This window comes from Zootoca vivipara, chromosome 3, assembly GCF_963506605.1.
Source record: "Zootoca vivipara chromosome 3, rZooViv1.1, whole genome shotgun sequence".
Taxonomy (NCBI): domain Eukaryota; kingdom Metazoa; phylum Chordata; class Lepidosauria; order Squamata; family Lacertidae; genus Zootoca; species Zootoca vivipara.
The window spans coordinates 20,841,689-20,860,393 of record NC_083278.1 but is presented as its reverse complement, the minus strand read 5'-3'; the positions used below and the strand labels follow the sequence as shown (position 1 = coordinate 20,860,393).

The 18,705-nt window shown below is 41.1% G+C and overlaps 1 protein-coding gene across 1 annotated transcript in view; it reads right to left on the bottom strand.

Moving 5' to 3' along the window:
• CSMD1 (CUB and Sushi multiple domains 1) overlaps positions 1 to 18,705 on the bottom strand; it is a 915,553-nt gene that overhangs the window by 701,683 nt on the left and 195,165 nt on the right. The gene's annotated exons all lie outside the window — the stretch shown is intronic.

Here is an 18,705-nt window from a genome sequence, read left to right as displayed (position 1 = left end):
GTCCAACAACCTACTTTGCCTTAAAAAAATGTTATTAGCTTAGAGGGTAGTCAAATTCAATTGACATAACAGATCTCTACTTCATTAAGATACAGCAAAGAATACACCCAATTCTCTCATTAAAACTAGAAAAAAAAAGTACTAACAAATGCATACGAAAATGCAGCAGGTTTATTCCCGTGGCTTGGCCCAACTCAGATTGTAACACATCAAGCCAAATGCATTTATCATGCAAATGCATGGCAGCCTAGCAGATGCTTCACAAACCTCCTGATTTAGTTTTCCTCCTAGAGTCTGCTTTTTCCATGCGTATATTTACACTTGGTGCACGCAGGCATTATTTTTTTTTTACTCTGGTGTGCATACTAAATAACAACATGGAAAATGTGAACCAGCTCTCATCCTAGAACAATGCCTGTAATATATTATACGGGTAGGATAAGCATAGCATGCCCCATTGGTGGAAGCCTTGTACAAGGCCTTTCTCTAGAGAGCAATGGGGCTTCCTACCCTCTTCTCCCCCCCCATGTGGCTCCCAAAACTGGCTCTGAAGGGATCAGGAGAATACTATGTAGGGGGATTTCCAACAAGGGTGATTATCCCATGCAAAACAAAATCAAAGCAGATGCATAAATGGATATTTGCTGTGCCCTGTGTTTGTAGTGCTATTCTCACATTAAAGGCTGTACTGTCAGAATAGTCTTAGAGTAACTATTCATTTGTATGCATTTCCCACTAGAAATGCTTAAATGTAATGGTGGCTCAGTGTTGGAGCCATGAGTGCAATTTGCTTACAAAAACGACAGGCTCTGTCCTGTGGAGAAACTCAATACCAGCACAGCGGTGTGTAGCTTCCAAGGGCTGCTGCAGAGATAGATTTCCCCAAGAGGTTATGACTCTCAAACAGGGCCATCTTACCCATAGGCACTAGGGGTGCGGGGCACCTGGGCACAGGGCTCTCAGGGGCAGCAGGCCAAGAGTTTGGGGCTCGAGAGTTGAGTCTGGGGAAGAACCCGCCCATTGGTCGGAGCGCCATGGCGGACTCTTCTGCTGCAGGAGGCTCTGCACCAAGAGATCAGGGGCGACCGAACCAGCAAGACTCTGAGGTGGCCAGCTGGCTCTGCCCTCCTGAGCGCCTGGGACTGGGCAACCTGGGGGGAGGGGGCGCTGGGCAGATCTTTTCACCCTGGCACAGTATGTGCTTAAGACAGCCCTGCTCTCAAATGTAGTTGACACCACATTAGAGGATTCAACATAATGACCACTTTTGCTTTTTTAAAAATGTGTTAAACATGCACCATTGAACTTTTTTGCATGTACAGTGGTACCTCTGGTTACAAACGCTTCTGGTTATGAATGCTTCAGGTTACGAGCTCCGCTAACCCGGAGGTAGCTGCTCCTGATTGCGAACTTTGCCCCAGGATGTGAACGAAAATCATGTGCCAGAGGTGTTTGCTCTGCGGGAGGCCCCATTAGCGAAAGCGCGCCTCAGGATAAGAACAGTTTCGGCTTAAGAATGGACCTCTGGAATGAATTAAGTTCGTAACCAGAGGTACCACTGTATGGGGATGGGGATGGGAAAGCCTCCCCCCAAAATTGGGAGGGGAAAGTGAAAAGTTATTGTATGAACTTGAACTTACAATCAAATAGTGTGGTCAAGCATCTGTTTATTTTTTTTCCTTGTCAAAAACAACAACAACCATTTTAAAATGTCAAGCAGCTAAATCTTAAGCTCTTCCAGCTGCCCTGGGCTTTGAACATATCTGGATAAATATACCCATATTTGAGACACACATTGCATCATTGCCATTGTACTGTATGAGAAAATATGGAGATGTTTTAAAAATATTTTCCCCCGAAACTGGGTTCTAAGACCTGAAGAAGTATGGCTGTAATGAAAACATGTCTAAATCCATAGCAGCGGTGGGGAACCACTGGCCCATGGGCCAATCTTGACCCACTGAGGGGTCCAGTTTGCCCCATGAGGCTATTTCCCCAAACCACACCTACCTGCCCCACAACTGACATCTTTCCAAACATCAAGGTAGTCACATGCAATTCTGCTTTCAATACTGTTGGCACGTGCAAATGTTTCAGGGCAGTAACACTGTTTAATTTCCAATCACTGCACATCCTGCTAAAATCCTGTGGATTTTTATACCAGAAATATTCCACCTTTTTTGTCATACTTTGGTTGTATTATAGTCCCTCTGGACAGCAATAATGTGTTGGTGTTGGGAAAGGATTGCAAAACAAAATAAAACAGACTGAATCTACTGCTAATGCATGATTATTGTGTCAAGAATATATTGAAGAATACACCTTCAATAAAACACTGGGAGTGGGGCTATGACAACAAGCACTTTTTAATATGACAATTAAAGGGAGAAACAACTTGCTTTAAAATCGGCGATTGCTTCTGGAAAATTCTTCCTAAGACATTATTCTCTCAGAACAAAATAGGCCTTGTTCAAGTCTGACGGAAAGCATATGTAGCATGTATTATGGGCCTTGTCTCATGGCACATGAGGAATGTCTCTCAGCATTGAAAATTAAGTCAACAATAGCAGCAAGTGTGAAGCCCTAAAGCCTTAAAGCCAAGGATGTGTTAAGCCTCTCTCAAGATGAAGATGTCATCACCTCTTCTTTGTGATTTCGATCTTGTGAAGATTTATTCAGATTGACTCTAGGAAGAAATCGCTTCATCTTTCTTAGCAGGATCTCAGACAGAACACAAGAAGTAAAGGGAAGAAAAATGCCAGAAAGGAAAGCCTGAGAATATGTTGTTAAAAAACAATTCTCTCCCCTAGTGTGCCCCAGATCTTGCATCACTGACATGTTATTTGTTCCCCCTCCTGAGAAAGTTAGTTAATGAAAAAACACACCACATGATTAAACAGCTAAACTAAATTAAATATATATATATATATGTACATGAGGATGTGTTCCAAAAATAAGCACACAGAGTGTACAGCACGGTTTTAAACAGGACAGATTTTAAATATATATATATATATTCCAGGCATATTGTCTTGTACATATTATTGCAATGAAGTCTTTCTTTTATTTTTATTTTTTAATGTATATTTCTCTAAGTGGATTGCTATGTGCCGAGCAGTTACCTAATGCTGTAAGAAATATGGTTTCACAATGTTTCCTTTTACCAGGCCTAGAACTGAATCACAAATGGATATAGTGGGAATACATATACCACAAATCCATGTGCTATCGTTTATCAAAGGTAAGTCATTGAAATCCTGAAATGGGACTAAGGATGGATCTACACACGGGAGGAAAAACGTTATAAATAACTCAGAAATTAAATCATTATAACAAAGGAGGGGAAAACGCTATGTAAAATTGCAAATATTTTGGGGGGGGGCTCTCCGTTGCATGTTTATAACACGTTCAAAGTGCTGTTTTTGACTAATGTAGCTGAGTCCTTAAGCTGCAATTGTAAATACACTAAGGCAAGATGGGGAACCTGTTCCCCAGCTATAATTTCCACAACCCTGACCTTTTCACATGCTGCCTTGATTTGATGGGAGTAAAAAGAATCGGGGGTGGGGGATAGGATCCCAATCGCTGCACTGAGCGAGGCTGTAATCTTATCCATAAAATCTCAGTAGTAAATCCTATTGAATTCAGTGCTGTTTATTCCCAAATAAATGTTGTTAGGATTGCAGCCTAAGTCCTACTGTATTACTTACTTACTGTAATACTTGCTGTATTACACTCTAAACATGCATACAATTATGCTGTTAATCATAACTAATCTTTGCTGGTTTGTACCTTTGGTCCTAAGGGGACCCAGGTGGCGCTGTGGTTAAACCACTGAGCCTAGGGCTTGCTGATCAGAAGGTTGGCGGTTCGAATCCCTGTGACGGGGTCAGCTCCCGTTGCTTGGTCCCAGCTCCTGCCAACCTTGCAGTTCGAAAGCACATCAAAATGCAAGTAGATAAATAGGAACCGCTACAGCGGGAAGGTAAACGGCGTTTCCATGTGCTGCTCTGGTTTGCCAGAAGCGGCTTTGTCATGCTGGCCACATGACCCGGAAGCTATACGCCGGCTCCCTCGGCCAATAATGCGAGATGAGCGCGCAACCCCAGAGTCGGTCACGACTGGACCTAATGGTCAGGGGTCCCATTTCCTTTTACCTTTACCTTTGGTCCTAGGGAATGTGATGTCTCAGATGCTAAGAGGTGTGTGGTGCCTCTTCAGTGCCAGGCAAAAATATTCCTTCCCCCCCAGGCCTTTGGCTAATTAAATCTATGTATGACCTCTTAACCTCTGGGGTAAGTATTGTTTTTGTTTGTTACTGTGCTATATATTTTTTGTTTTTATATTTTAAACTGCTTTGTGGTCTTCGAATGAAGGGCAGTTTATAAAATAAATAAACAATATCACCCAGTACAGAAACTGGATTAATGCATCCGTTATATAGATTGACAAACACAGTTTGTTCATCCACACTGGTAGCAGCCACTTTTGAGAATATTCACAGCTAGGTGTTTTAAGAATGTTTAAATGCTTTGTATTTCCTACACACAAATGTAGTGTCTGCATTCATTGACTTGGTGTTTGGCACAGATGCTCCTGAGTAAAGTATACCTTGGTAGCATATTCCAAATTTAGAAGCTATGGAATTGTTGCAACATTTAAAATTAATGCCATATCCAATTAAATATAGTCACTGTGACATTCAAATATATTGCTCGCTCCTGGGATGGGATCCTCACACGGAAGATGGGTCAAAGGAGTTATTATTGTAAGAACCAAAGCAGGTGAGAAAAGTTCTTAATTCTCTCTCCCCGCCTACTATGATCTCAATCAGCACCTGCTGCCCGTGAATGCTATTTGCATTTTTAAAAGCATGCAGGCTAAACATCAAAAATATACTGAATGTCATGCCTAGTTTTGCCCTGACTGACATGTGATTCCTAAGTGGTCTCTCATCCAAACATTTCTCACTTTCAACAAACTGTATATCCTTCTATGTCCTTTTAAATGTGTTTGTGAGAGAGGGGTATCATGGGTTTCTTTTGTTTTTGTTTTTGTTATTATTTTGTGTTTTCATTTGGTATTTGTATTTTTGATATTTATGTTTTATTGAAAAAATTCAGTGAGAAAATAGTGAAAGAAAAAAGACAAAAAGATAAAAAAGTACTTGAAGTTCTGATACAGTACAAAATATTGGTATATAAGTAGTACAGTTATTCCAACTAATATAAAATTATTAACAATACATTATATTTTTGTAGATAAATGCATTCCAAATATTATTGTATTTATCCATACACAATCTGCATCTAAAAGCAATCCATTCATAAATTATATACATCATATTTATGTTGTGAACTACCATGAGATTTTCAGGTGAAGGGCAGTATACAAACGTAATAAATAAAAATAAACAAATAAAATAAACCATTCTCTCATCTGAATAATTGACCAGCAAATAATTTGAAACTGTTACGTTATAAAACCTCACAGAGGGCTAGGCTTGTATCCTGAGGTGTCCCAATTCTTATTAAATAATTTGAGTAAAATGATGAATAACATCACCCTCCAGGTCAGGCATCCCCAAACTGCAGCGCCCCAGATGTTTTGGCCTAGAACTCCCATGATCCCTAGCTAGCAGGACCAGTGGTCAGGAATGATGGGGATTGTAGTCCAAAACATCTGGAGGGCCGAAGTTTGGGAATGCCTGCTCCAGGTGTTGAACTACAATTCCTATCAGCCCCAGCCAGCATGGCCACTAGTTAACATCTGGAGGGCCAAAGGTCCCCCATCCTTGATGTAAAGTTTGTAGCCTTAGGGGTTGTAATTAAAGCTGGGGGAAGAAGACTCATTGTTTATTGCTTTGCTCCATTGGGTATATGCTTTTTGGGTGACTTTTCCTGTAATAGCCTTTTCCTAAAACTTAATTCTTTTGTCTCAGTAAACATTATATTTTATTTCACAAAACAACTTGTTTTGACTTATTTTCATCACCCTATGCCTAGAAGCCATAAACCAGGCATCCCCAAACTTCGGCCCTCCAGATGTTTTGGACTACAATTCCCATCATCCCTGACCACTGGTCCTCTTAGCTAGGGATCATGGGAGTTGTAGGCCAAAACATCTGGAGGGCCACAGTTTGGGGATGTCTGCCATGAACTGGGCTGCCTTGAGAGGCTTCAGGGAGATGTAAGGTACGTTTTTAGGCTGGCTGATAAAGAGTAGTCTTGTAGAAAGCTGCATTCATCTGAGGGAATGAGTTCTTAAGCATGGAAAGGGTGGGCAGAGGGAATGAGTTCTTAAGCACTGGACAGAGGAGTACTTTCTGTGATAATTGGATCTTCCTTCCTCAGGTGGCAGGAGATCCAGTGTGGCTTGAGTGCTATCACGCCATCCTTCTTGTTTCTGAATGAAAATATCCTTCTATCCTTCCATCCATGGAAGTCATGAATGGTTCAAGTTTCCATTACCCTTTTCAAGTTTGTTATATACTTTGGAGTTTCACTACACCTTTGGCTTGTTTCTCATCTGGCATGTACCATTTTTTAATCTGTCATAATATATCTGTTGGCTTCCTGCCTTCCATGCCGAACCCTGTGACTCTTATACTATGATAAACGTGTCGCACAGCCCACACAACTTGCATAAATAGCAGCCACTGAGTGTTGGAGCCAGGCATGCCTCCCCTGCAGCAGCATCTGTGGCTTTTGAAAACATTTAATGCTTCAGCCTTGAGAAATATCCCGTTAGCATCCCATTGTCCTGGTAGGAGCAAGTTTAACAATAGCCAGGAGCTGAGGTCAAGCAAATGACCTACTTTTCGCAGTCTCAGTGAATGCCAGCAACTGCCACTGTCACAGCCTATGCAGGCTGGGAGAAGGTATATGCCTTGAAGTTATTGCATTGCATGTTTTATGCATACATTTACTTATCATTACTTATACGCAAATAGCCAGGAGACTCTGATAGTTGCACTCTCTCTTTACGTGGCCAGCTGGCTGGCACATTGACCACCTCCTCAGAGTAGCCATTCCTCCGTCCTTTGTCACAAGAAGCTTATAGGTAAAAATCAGTAGGGCAATATTAATGCCCTCCCACCCCAATACGTGCTTTCTGTTGCTTATTTACCAATACAAATTATCCTGTCTGAATAGGATGATTGTATCCATTCTTCTTCTGAAAATAATCACACTAAGTGGGGATTTGCTTGTTTTTATATCTTAGGTCTTTTGAGTCAATGTGCTGAAAAGCAAAATTCTTTGTGACAGGCTGATGGGCTTAATTCTTTGCTTCGTGAAAAAGAAAATGGTACCAATTAGATGATATGAAGATGTCTGCGTACACATGTTTGATGCCTCAGTGGGGTACATTTGCTTACTCAGTTCAGCTTATGCTTACTTTATATGCTACAATCCTGTGCAGATTTAACAGGGAATAAGCTTCCTTGAACACAGTATAGCTTTGTTGTTGTTGTTTAGTCGTGTCCGACTCTTCGTGACCCCATGGACCATAGCACGCCAGGCACTCCTGTCTTGCACCGCCTCCTGCAGTTTGGTCAAACTCATGTTCGTAGCTTCGAGAACACTGTCCAACCACCTCGTCCTCTGTCGTCCCCTTCTCCTTGTGCCCTCAATCTTTCCCAACATCAGGGTCTTTTCCAGGGAGTCTTCTCTTCTCATGATGTGGCCAAAGTATTGGAGCCTCAGCTTCACGATCTGTCCTTCCAGTGAGCACTCAGGGCTGATTTCCTTCAGAATTGATAGGTTTGATCTTCTTGCAGTCCATGGGACTCTCAAGAGTCTCCTCCAGCACCACAATTCAAAAGCATCAATTCTTCGGCGATGCTTTTGAATTGTGGTGCTGGAGGAGACTCTTGAGAACACCGTATAGCTTATATCTGAGTAAACATGCCCAGAGTTGCATGGTACTAAGAATTCAGGAATATTTCAGTGCTTTATAAGTCAAATTGGATCTACGACGGGGAGAGGTTCCATCTGTGAATGCATACTTTGGTGTCCCCATTCATCAATATTACTACTACTACCTAATGGACATGTTACTGCATTTTCGATACTTACATATGTTGAGCTTGGAAAATGCAGGTTCCCACCTCAGTGAACTTACAAGTTTTGATTGGCGGGAGGGGAGGGGTAAGAGAAGGGCAAGATGAGGTTCATGAGAAAGTGAGCAGATAGAGCAGCATGCTCTAACAACACCTTCAGGTAAATTTGCACAAAATTGCTGTGTTTTGGTTGAAGAGGCACAGAGCATTCCAAATTCTCAATCTGCTGCACAGGAGAGGCTTTTGATGAGGTGGGGATGTCTAGTAGTGGAAGGTTCTGCTCATCACAGGGCACCTGGCAAAAGCACAGTTAGATGGAGGTAATACCTCCACCAGCGATAGTTGACGCACAGCCCTGAAACAGGGCCCAGCTATTGACAATGGACCTGTCTGCTGTGCCAGCCTTGAGCTGGTGCAGTGAAGAAAAAAAGATTTTCCTAGCACCACCTCTCCCTCTCAATACACTAGCCGGAAACCTTGCTGCTGCCTTCCAGGAGTTCAGATTTCTCCCTAAGGGATTAAGTCAAAAGTTTTACGAAACAAACAAAACTGGGCTTTGAGGAGAAATATCAAGGAACACTTATAGGTAACCAGGGATCAAGTTCCACCTGCAAAGGTCTGCAATGAAAAGTGGTTAGAAATATTTATGAGAGAAAGGCTGTAAAAAACTAACAAACCATCACACCCCTTTACTCCATGTCTTTCTGTTAAACCTAATCTATTCACCACCACATCCCACCACATTCATCAGACAGTTCTAAAAACTTACAGTGATAAGAATGGGGGTTGGCTCCCTAGGAATATTTATATGTCTGATATAATAATATTCCTTTATGCCAGACTACAACTCCCATCAGCCCTAGCCAACATGACTAATGGTCAGGGAAGAGAGAGGAGTTGGTGTCCAACGACATATGTACCGTAGAGCAACAGGCTCCCCAGCCCAGATGTATGTGTTCCTAAAGCCTACAAAAGGATGTCTGCATATTAAAGGGTTTTTTTTTTGTTTTTTTTTTTTAAGGAGCCTGGATAGCACAGCTCTGACAACTATATACTAAAGTTGCCATCTGCTATTTTCTTCTTTTTGGTGACATTGTTCACACTATCTACTGCAAATAGAACAGAAGTGGAAAGCTAAGAGACTTTTAAAATAGTTATGAGTTTCTATAGGAGAGCTAGATTTAGGAAGAAGACAACAAATTCACTTTTGATACACAAGGAAGATAAAGAGAGCATCTCTTCCTTTTAAAAACTGATTCACACACTGAGTCATAGTTGCGTGCAAAAAAAAATTGTATAATATTATCTGAGATAGGTTACAGATGTGTAGAGTTTGATCCAAATATGCATATCAGAAAACAAATATCTTCCCTGGTTTATGGCTGTTCACATTAAGACTGAAATACGTATATATGTGCACAACCAGTAGCACTTTATCTTAGATATGTTTTGGCTTGGTTTGTGCTTTACCGAAACTCAAAAACTATGTGTAAGAAGAAGGAGGCAGAGCCATTTCCCAGTCACTTATCAGAGTTTCTAAATCCAACAATGTTATTTTGATATTTTCCAGATAAACACCCCCAAAATACTTAAGCAAATGTTTGTTGTTTTGTTGTTGTTATTGCTTTGCAATAGTGGTAGTGATACAATTTGTGAAGTTCATCTCATACTATTATGGAATGGTGCTAGGAAGACACTTGTAGCCTGAGACCAACAATTTTTGCACCCTTTTGCTTGAATCAATGACACAGAAAAACACAGGACAACATTTTTGGCTGAAAGTACTTCATGTTGCATAGCAACATATTCAGAATATTTATTGAATCAGTTAATAAAAGTTTACTTCCATCTAATATTCATCGCATTGCTAATGTCTGTTTTAAAATATATATTTTAACTGGAAAACTATATCTGCATCCAGTTAGGCATCTCAGTTGCCTCATTTCTTGAACATTTTTCATTTCACTTCTTTAAGCGGCATACAGACGAAGACACATTTTGAAACTCGATAAACATCGGAAAAATCACAGTTCTGAAATATGAGGGAAGCCTCCACAGATAAAAATGGCTCCCCACTTCAGTCAGTCACCTTTCATGAGCTGGAATGTTATGGGAATAGTGTGTACATTGGGGCAGGGGGCTGTCATTCAGATCTGGAACATTTAAAGGGAACTGTGGAGTTTAATAATGTTACCCAGCTGAATGTTTCATTTCAACTCAGCCTAGCCTTGTAGATTTGGTCTGTACTGAGGACATATCTAGTCTGAGCTTTATCATCTTGTGGACATCCAGGTCCATAAACTCTGTGTGGTTTTGATCCATCACTCTAACTTCTATCCCAGATGGTAGCAGATGTGGGAGTGTTTTCATAGACCTATCTAGTGAGGAAACTATTTTGTGGAAGCTCAGTGTTGGAGTATATAATTTCCACGAAGAATGTCCCAGTTTGAATCCTTTCCACTTCCAGATAGGGCTGAGAATGCCCCCCCCCCATCTGAAATATTGACGAGCTGCTGCCAATCAGTGTTGGCAACCCTGAACTTGGTGAACAAATTAAATTAATCAGTATAAGGCAGTTCTCTATGTTTCCATCATTATTACTGTGATGTGGCAACATATGTTTATTTCAAACAACAGCTGACTATGATATCATATGCTGCAAAGGAAAAAAAATGCTTTGCTAATCTAAACTGTGTGAATTGGCTCTATAAACCAGTCTTAGTACTGTGGACGAGCACTGCTTAATTCCCCCCCCCCTTATCATTATATAACATCACATGTTTAAATACAAGGGATGCTTAATAATAATTGCAGGGGATATATGTGGGCAGACAATATGATAACAGCAACTTGCTGCTTATCGACACTAAAGTTAAAAGAAACTGAAGTTCCACACTGCATCCCCGTCGTTCCACAGTACTCCAAATGATTGAAGGTAATTTTTGCCTAAATGACATTCATCTGTATTCTCATGGTCCCCAGCCTGTCAGATAATCCTGCCAATCAGTGACATTTTCTAAGGCGTTTTTCACTGAGAATTGGATGAATGCCAGTGCAACACATTGGATGTAGATGACCAAGCTATCAACAGATGGCTGAATAAGCTTTAAATCATGCATCTAACTAAAACACTTATCTAATTTTAAGGAATGTGACCCCTTTCTCTTTCCAAACAGATCTTAGTAATTTGGTTGCTGAAGGATATGAAAATTCCTTTAAAATGCTGCCTGAAGAAAATGTGCATTCTATACACATATTTTGTTACAGAGATAGAAAGTGCAAAGTATTATTAGTCTCTTTTAGAAAGGCTATCCCTCAATTGTTTTGACAGAAAATGTATAATTGACCGTCATTTATTAAAAACAAAATGCTTGTGAAATTCATTACATTTAGCATGTCTACCAGAGTCAACAAGCATATGAAATAGCAAGGTAAGGGTATCTGGAAGACACATTTTGGACCTTAATTGCAGCCAACATCTCTGTGCTTCCAGTGTCCCAGGTCTTTTAGTTCCTTTCTAACCAATCATTACTGAATAGCCAGTAAGGCTACAGCTATATATATATATATATATATATATATATATATATATATAGATGAATCATTACCAATGACTGAAGAATTTAAGTCAAATTAGTTATTCAGGTGGGATGCCATGTGAAAGTGATGCTGAGGCAAATTTCAGGTCAACTGAAACCCTGAACTGAATTGTCACATACATACAATATGTTGTCTGTCTTATTTCAGTAGATGTGCCAAGTGCATATATGCATTTTCTGAACATGTTGGTCTGTTGCCATTGGGCCTACACACACACACACACACACACACACACACACACACACACACACACACACACACGTCACATATCAGCAATAGCTCTGCATATTTCCAGATATACAAAGATACATTTTGGAAATTCCTTCCCATTGTCCTGGCCCTGGGGTTGATCCCTCCTTTTTCAGGGAATTTAGAATGGGGTGGGGGGAGAAATTGCTCTTAGGAGCAGCCACATACATACATGCTAAACCATAGACACTTGCTTCTAGAACTCAGAACTCTGGCTCAGAAGTCCTAGTAGAACTACAGTGTCCCTTGCTCTGTTGGAGATAACCATCACTAAAGCAAGCTGGGCCCTTTTAAATGAGCTGCCTCCTCTTATGGGAGGTACAGCTAACTACTGAGATTGGGCTGCATCTCTTCTTTCAGGCTCAGTCTGAGGATGACAGCTGCTGAAGCATTCTTGCTGGAACAGTCTGAGTTCTCCATGGAGCTGTCCAGGGTACTATTGAAGCCTTGTCTTGATGATGATGATGATAATAATAATAATAATAATAATAATAATAATAATAATAATAATAATATATTATTTATACCCCGCCCATCTGTCTGGGTTTCCCCAGCCACTCTGGGCGGCTTCCAACAGAAGTATTAAAATACAATAATCTATTAAACATTAAAAGCTTCCCTAAACAGGTCAACACTCAAAACAAGACACCTATTAACTTTATCTGATAAAAATAGAAGTAGGGATTCTATGATATCTGTCCTCATGAACCAGTCCCCATGAACATTCCTGAACTGTTGGGAAAGCCTAGTCCAGGCACCCCCAAACTTCGGCCCTCCAGATGTTTTGGACTACAATTCCCATCATCCCTGACCACTGGCCCTCTTAGCTAGGGATCATGGGAGTTGTAGGCCAAAACATCTGGAGGGCCGCAGTTTGGGGATGCCTGGCCTAGTCCATGATGATCTCAAGCCATTCAGCCTGGGCTAAATCTAATTGTGCTCAAGCACTGAGTGAAGGCAGCCTACAACTAGTTTTTGACAGGCAACTGTGAACGCCCATTTAATATGTTTTAGGTAGCAATTGGGTTGAATATGTTTATGATTGCATCTCAATCTCTGGCATTCTCTTCAGATGTATTTTTGATGGCTTGACTTTCATTCTGCACTGTAACAGTGAACATTTTTGACCCCATTTTCTATGTCACGGACTGGACTGAGGAGAAATGGTGGGAGCCCCCCCTTTTTTTCTAAACCTTCCCAGGGGCAGGAGGACAGTATTGATTTAGAACAGTGGCTTGCAGCAGGGCATAGTCCAGAAGGGGAAAGCTGGGAAATACCGGGTGAGGAACAGCTAGAAGAGCAAACACTAGGAGAGAGACAGCTGGCAGATTCAGTGTCCTTGGACAGCATTCCTGACCCCCCCCCCTTCGCCTAAGACTAGATGGGCTTGGAAAATGACGGAACATTTATTCATTATTTATTTATTTATCTTTTATTTATTTCATTATTTATTTATAAGCAGGATTAAAAGAATATTTTTTATGCAACTGCAGCCGCAAGAATATTAATTGTCACATACTGACAAGAAATACCAAAAATCAGTGAGTGACAGGGGAAACTATTCAGCTATTTAGATATAGCGAAATTAACAGGGAAATTAATCAGGGATGGCAGCAACCAGAAATTTTATCAAAGCTGGGGGGAAAATTGGGGATTATATGAAGAAACAGTGCCCTACATTGAAATCCTGGATTTATTTCTAACACTCTGTACTGTTCGCAAAGATCATAATTATAAGAGGAAATATTAGGGAAGTATATTATGGTAATGGAAGCAGTAATCAGTAAAAAAAAATTCAGTCAACCCGAGATGACGATAAGTGGAAGCAGGGGCGTCACAATGGGGGGGGATCCACCCCGGGTTCCACTCGGGGGGGGGGTGCCACTTGGTGCCCCCACCCCCGCGACTCCCAAGCCGAGCCTCCAGCCTCCCAATAAAAAGTCTGCTCACTGCGCAAGCGTGTTACGTAGTGGGGTATCGCTGCTCCCCCCAGCGACTCCAATACACGCGCCTCCAGCTACAAACTCCAGGTAGAAAGCCCACTCGGTGCCTCCCGGTAAAAAGTCTGCTCGGCTTGGGAGTCATGGGGGTGAGGGCGCCAAGTGGCACGCCCCCAGAGTGGAACCTGGGGCAGACCACCCCCCATTGTGACGCCCCTGCTTCCACTTATTGTCATCTTGGGTTGACTGAATTTTTTAACTGATAACACACATGCACAGCAGGTTGACTCGGGTGTCACGGCGCCTCACTACGCCGCTGAGTGGAAGTTCTATGGATGGAGAGGATAATTTTGTTTGTTTGTTTTGCTTGTTATGTTTATTTATGGTATGATTTGTTTAATACGATATAGACTGAGTAAAGGAAATATACAGGAAAGTCTGGAAGATTTCTGTATTAGATTTTATTAAAAAAAATATTTGTAAGTTTGGTTATAAAATAATCTGTATGAAGGAAAGTGATGGAACAGAAAGCACAATGGCAACAAGCTCAGATTACCCGATGCAGAAATGACATATATTAATGTGGGTGGGGAGGGTGAACCTTTACTGGGAGCAACACCATTTTTTAGAGTGATTTGCATTCCTTTGTCTCTTGCTGTAATTATTAAAGAACTTATTTGTTAAGAATGCTCCTTTCGTTTGATCTGCTTAATTACTGCCACCGGGAGAAGGATCTGATTCCGAAAAGCCTGACATTCTACAGGTTGTAGTGAATTAAGCTTGATTGCTCCCTGCACCTTTTTTTAAACTTTTGTTTGGTATAATATATTTTTTACTGTAAGCCAAATTACTAAGGCCAACAGCTATTCTCCCTCATACCTCATTTTCTTGTATCTTGCTGCAGTAAAGTCACACAGCACAGTTGATTCAGACCACCAGGCAACCTCCATATGCAGAGTATAGGACTCTGCTTCACTTTTGTTAGAATGTCATCTTACACTATTTATAGGAATGGAAATTTCTCAAAGTATTGGTGTCAGGTTTATCCACACAGTGTTTTCCCTCCCCCAATTCCCATCTCATTCCTTGATCTTGACAAGTGGTGAGCTATTTTAGTTCCACTAAAAATATGAGCATATGCATATAAAAATGTGTATAATATTTTCATAAAATATATGAACGCTCCACGTTTCCTAAAACAGAACATAAACAGATACATACAGCAATGCATATTACTGTATAGAAAATGTTATATGCTAATACTTATAAAAATATAGTAGACTGTGGGGCTTGACACCCTTTTTCTATTGTAGATGAGCATTTCTGTGTATATATTTTTTTCATATAACCAATTGGTCACTCTTTAAAAAAGTAAAACGTGACAATGAATGTGTGGCTCAGACATAATTAGAAGCTCAATGTAAGAGGCAGTCCAATGTGAGCCAAGCTCAACAGTGTCCAAAATACCAAATTTCGTATAGAAATCCATTTAAAATAGATTTCTTCTATGGCCCTCGTTGTATAAGCATCCATCCTTTATCATTCTCTCCTGTTGTCACTCAAGTCAAATTAAATTGCAAATATAAGGGGGAAACAAGGTGTCTTGCATATATAAAAAGCCTTTTAGAAAAGCACTACACACACACACACACACACACACACACACACACACACAACCCTCCACCTTTGAAGCCTCCTACAAATAGTAGGAATTGGAGTAGGAACAGAATAAATGAATGAAAAAAATGTATTATATATTTCCTTTATATTACCAGGACTTCAAAGACCGCTAGCTACGGGTGGGGAAAACATGCTTATTTAGGAAAGCATCACCCTGAAATGTGTATTGCCATCCTAAACAAAAAAGAAGATCTTCCAGTAAATGGTACAACTACAGGGAGGATTAACAACGTGCATTATGGCAGCTCAATCTCAAAGTAGCAAGGAGAAGGTTATTTATTATGCTATTTAAATTATAAAAGAAGCTCACCTGGCAAAAGACTTAATACATCTGTGAGACAAGCTGATTGTGTAACTGAACACAGGGACGATTCACTGCTAAATAGTAGGCTGAATTAATTTTACATTTCCACACAGTGTAAGCTTTAACCTGAACTGTGAAAGAAAGTGAGGGGAGAAATATTTGACTTACAGAAGGCTTATGTAATTAGAGCGGGGAATACATGATGTTTAGGATAGAGCTGTGTGCAAATGGCCTCTTGAAATTCTGCACCCTATTTGCGGTCAGAGAAACAGCATGGGGTGGGGTGGGGGGTATTTCCATAGCTGCCAAGTCTCCTGTTTTTCGCAGGAAACCCCTGGATTTTAATCTGTTTCCCGCTGTTCTCCGGAATGGAAAGAAATCATGGAAATCCCCTGGATTTCCTACCTGCCAGAGGCTCCATTTTGGGTGCTGGCGCCGCCCGATTTCCGGTGCCCATACATGGGTAGCGCGGCACCGGAAGTCGCTTCTACACATGTCTGGACATGCATAGAAGCGACTTCCGGTGCCGCGCCGCTGCTGATCCCGCATTTTTTAGCGGGAGACTTGGCAGCTATGGGTATTTCACCAAATTTTTCCAAGGGAAAAGAAATTCCTCCCATCCCTGCAGCTGCAAATAGCTACAGCAGCAGCTTTGTTGTCAGCCTGGACATTATTCTTCTTCCTTCTTGGTAATGCGTTTTATCTCTTTTGGTGATATGTTAAGTGAACACACTACTAAAGACTTTTCCTGTGGTTGTTATGGGAAGATTTTAAAGACATAGATAGCAGTCTTTGGAGCAGAGAAAAAAACTAGAAGAAATGGTTTAAAAATGAGTTACTAGTTGTTTACTGTGGTGAGTAAGGTTGATGCCCACTTTTCCTGGAAATGTGATTTTTCTGGGTTGTAAATGCACAAATACAGTAGTTTTCTGTGCCTCCATCCTTTCCTAGTGGTAGAAATTCAAGTAATATTTTGTTGACTAAGCTTCATTTGGAAAATACAAATTTAGAGACTTGGGGATGCCCTTATCCATGTATTTCCCTTGTAATAACACACATATAAACTTAGTATTACAGGAACACAGAAGTAATTACAACAGGCATAGGCAAACTTGGCCCTCCAGATGTTTCGGGTCTACAACTCCCATCATCCCTGACCACTGGTCCTGTTAGCTAGAGATGACAGGAGTTGTAGTCCCAAAACATCTGGAGGGCTGAGTTTGCCTATGACTTAATTACACAGACAGACAGTAAAGGTAAAGGGACCCCTGACCATTAGGTCCAGTCGTGACCGACTCTGGGGTTGCGCGCTCATCTCGCATTATTGGCCGAGGGAGCCGGCGTATAGCTTCCAGGTCATGTGGCCAGCATGACAAAGCCGCTTCTGGCAAACCAGAGCAGCACATGGAAACGCCGTTTACCTTCTTATCTACTTGCATTTTGAGATGCTTTCGAACTGCTAGGTTGGCAGGAGCTGGGACCAAGCAACGGGAGCTCACCCCGTCACAGGGATTCGAACCGCCGACCTTCTGATCAGCAAGCCCTAGGCTCAGTGGTTTAACCACAGCGCCACCTGGGTCTGGAGGGCTGAGTTTGCCTATGACTGAATTACACAGACAGACAGTAATAGCCTCAAAGCATCATGAATCCAGTAATCTTAATCTTTATTAATTTTTTTATTTTATTTGTCCTTGACAGGTCCAACATTTTTGGTTTAACACCCACTGAAATATTCACAACTCACACCAAATTGGCAGAGTTTGACAAACAGCTCATTCCGTTTAAATAGGCTGAGGGTGATTTGAGTTCTGTTTTTTTATCTCCCACAGTGCTAGAAGAGAGATAAATCCATGATTTCTGTATTAGAAAAAACATGGTTCACAATGCTTGGCTCACAACTCTTTATGCTTACATGGTGCTAGTTTGTTGACTTTTCATTATCACATTTATTCCATGTAGTATGGCTTCAAAGTAGGCTGTGGCACCTGCACTCAGTTTTTATTAAAACAAGCAACTGAAAAATTGCATCTGCGGAGGGGGACAAACATGAGAAAGTGACATTTCCAATTCCCCACCCCTACCCCGCTGATCGTCAGTTAAATGTTGCCATGGGTCTTAAATGCCACGTCAGTTGTAAAAGCATTTTAAGCATCTGTTTTAATAGATTATATCTGCCACCGATACAACAGTTTGTAAGTTTTTACTGGCGGATTAAATTTATTAATACCTTGGCCTTTTCTGGTAGTTGAAATGGATCCAATTCTTGTGTGTATTTGATTACTTTTCCACAGGTCTGTTTGGGTTTTGGCAGGTGTTTTCATGTTGAACAGATACAGCACAGTACTTTTGAGCTACTTTTCTTCAGCGAAGGACCACTGTTTTAAATTCAGGGGTGAGAAAACCCAGGGGCCACATTCCTCCAGGGGCAACCTGGGCAGAGCCAGATGCAAAAAGTAGGTGCAGCCAGAGGCGAAAGTGGGATGAACAATAAATGCGACTTTTACATTCATGCCATGCAAAAGTCAGTGGTTTCTACCTACCCACCCACCCACCCACCCACCTAACTACCTACCTACCTACACAAACACGTATGGGCTATCTATCTGGAAGATAAAATTATATTTCAAGGAGTTAGTGATCTGACTTGGTTGCCCTCTTCCTGCCTCTGTTCCTTCCTTCTTCTTATCTCTTGTTAAGTTCTTTGATGGCATGAGAACAGCCTTTAATGTCCTAATCAGTTAGAAGGAAGAGATAGTGATGAGTACCTTCTTTGATGTTGGACATTATTTGGAGAAAGTGAGGCATTGGAAGAGGGTGGCTAATGAATAATCTGCACGTAAACTACCACAGGCTAACAGGCTAGCTACCTA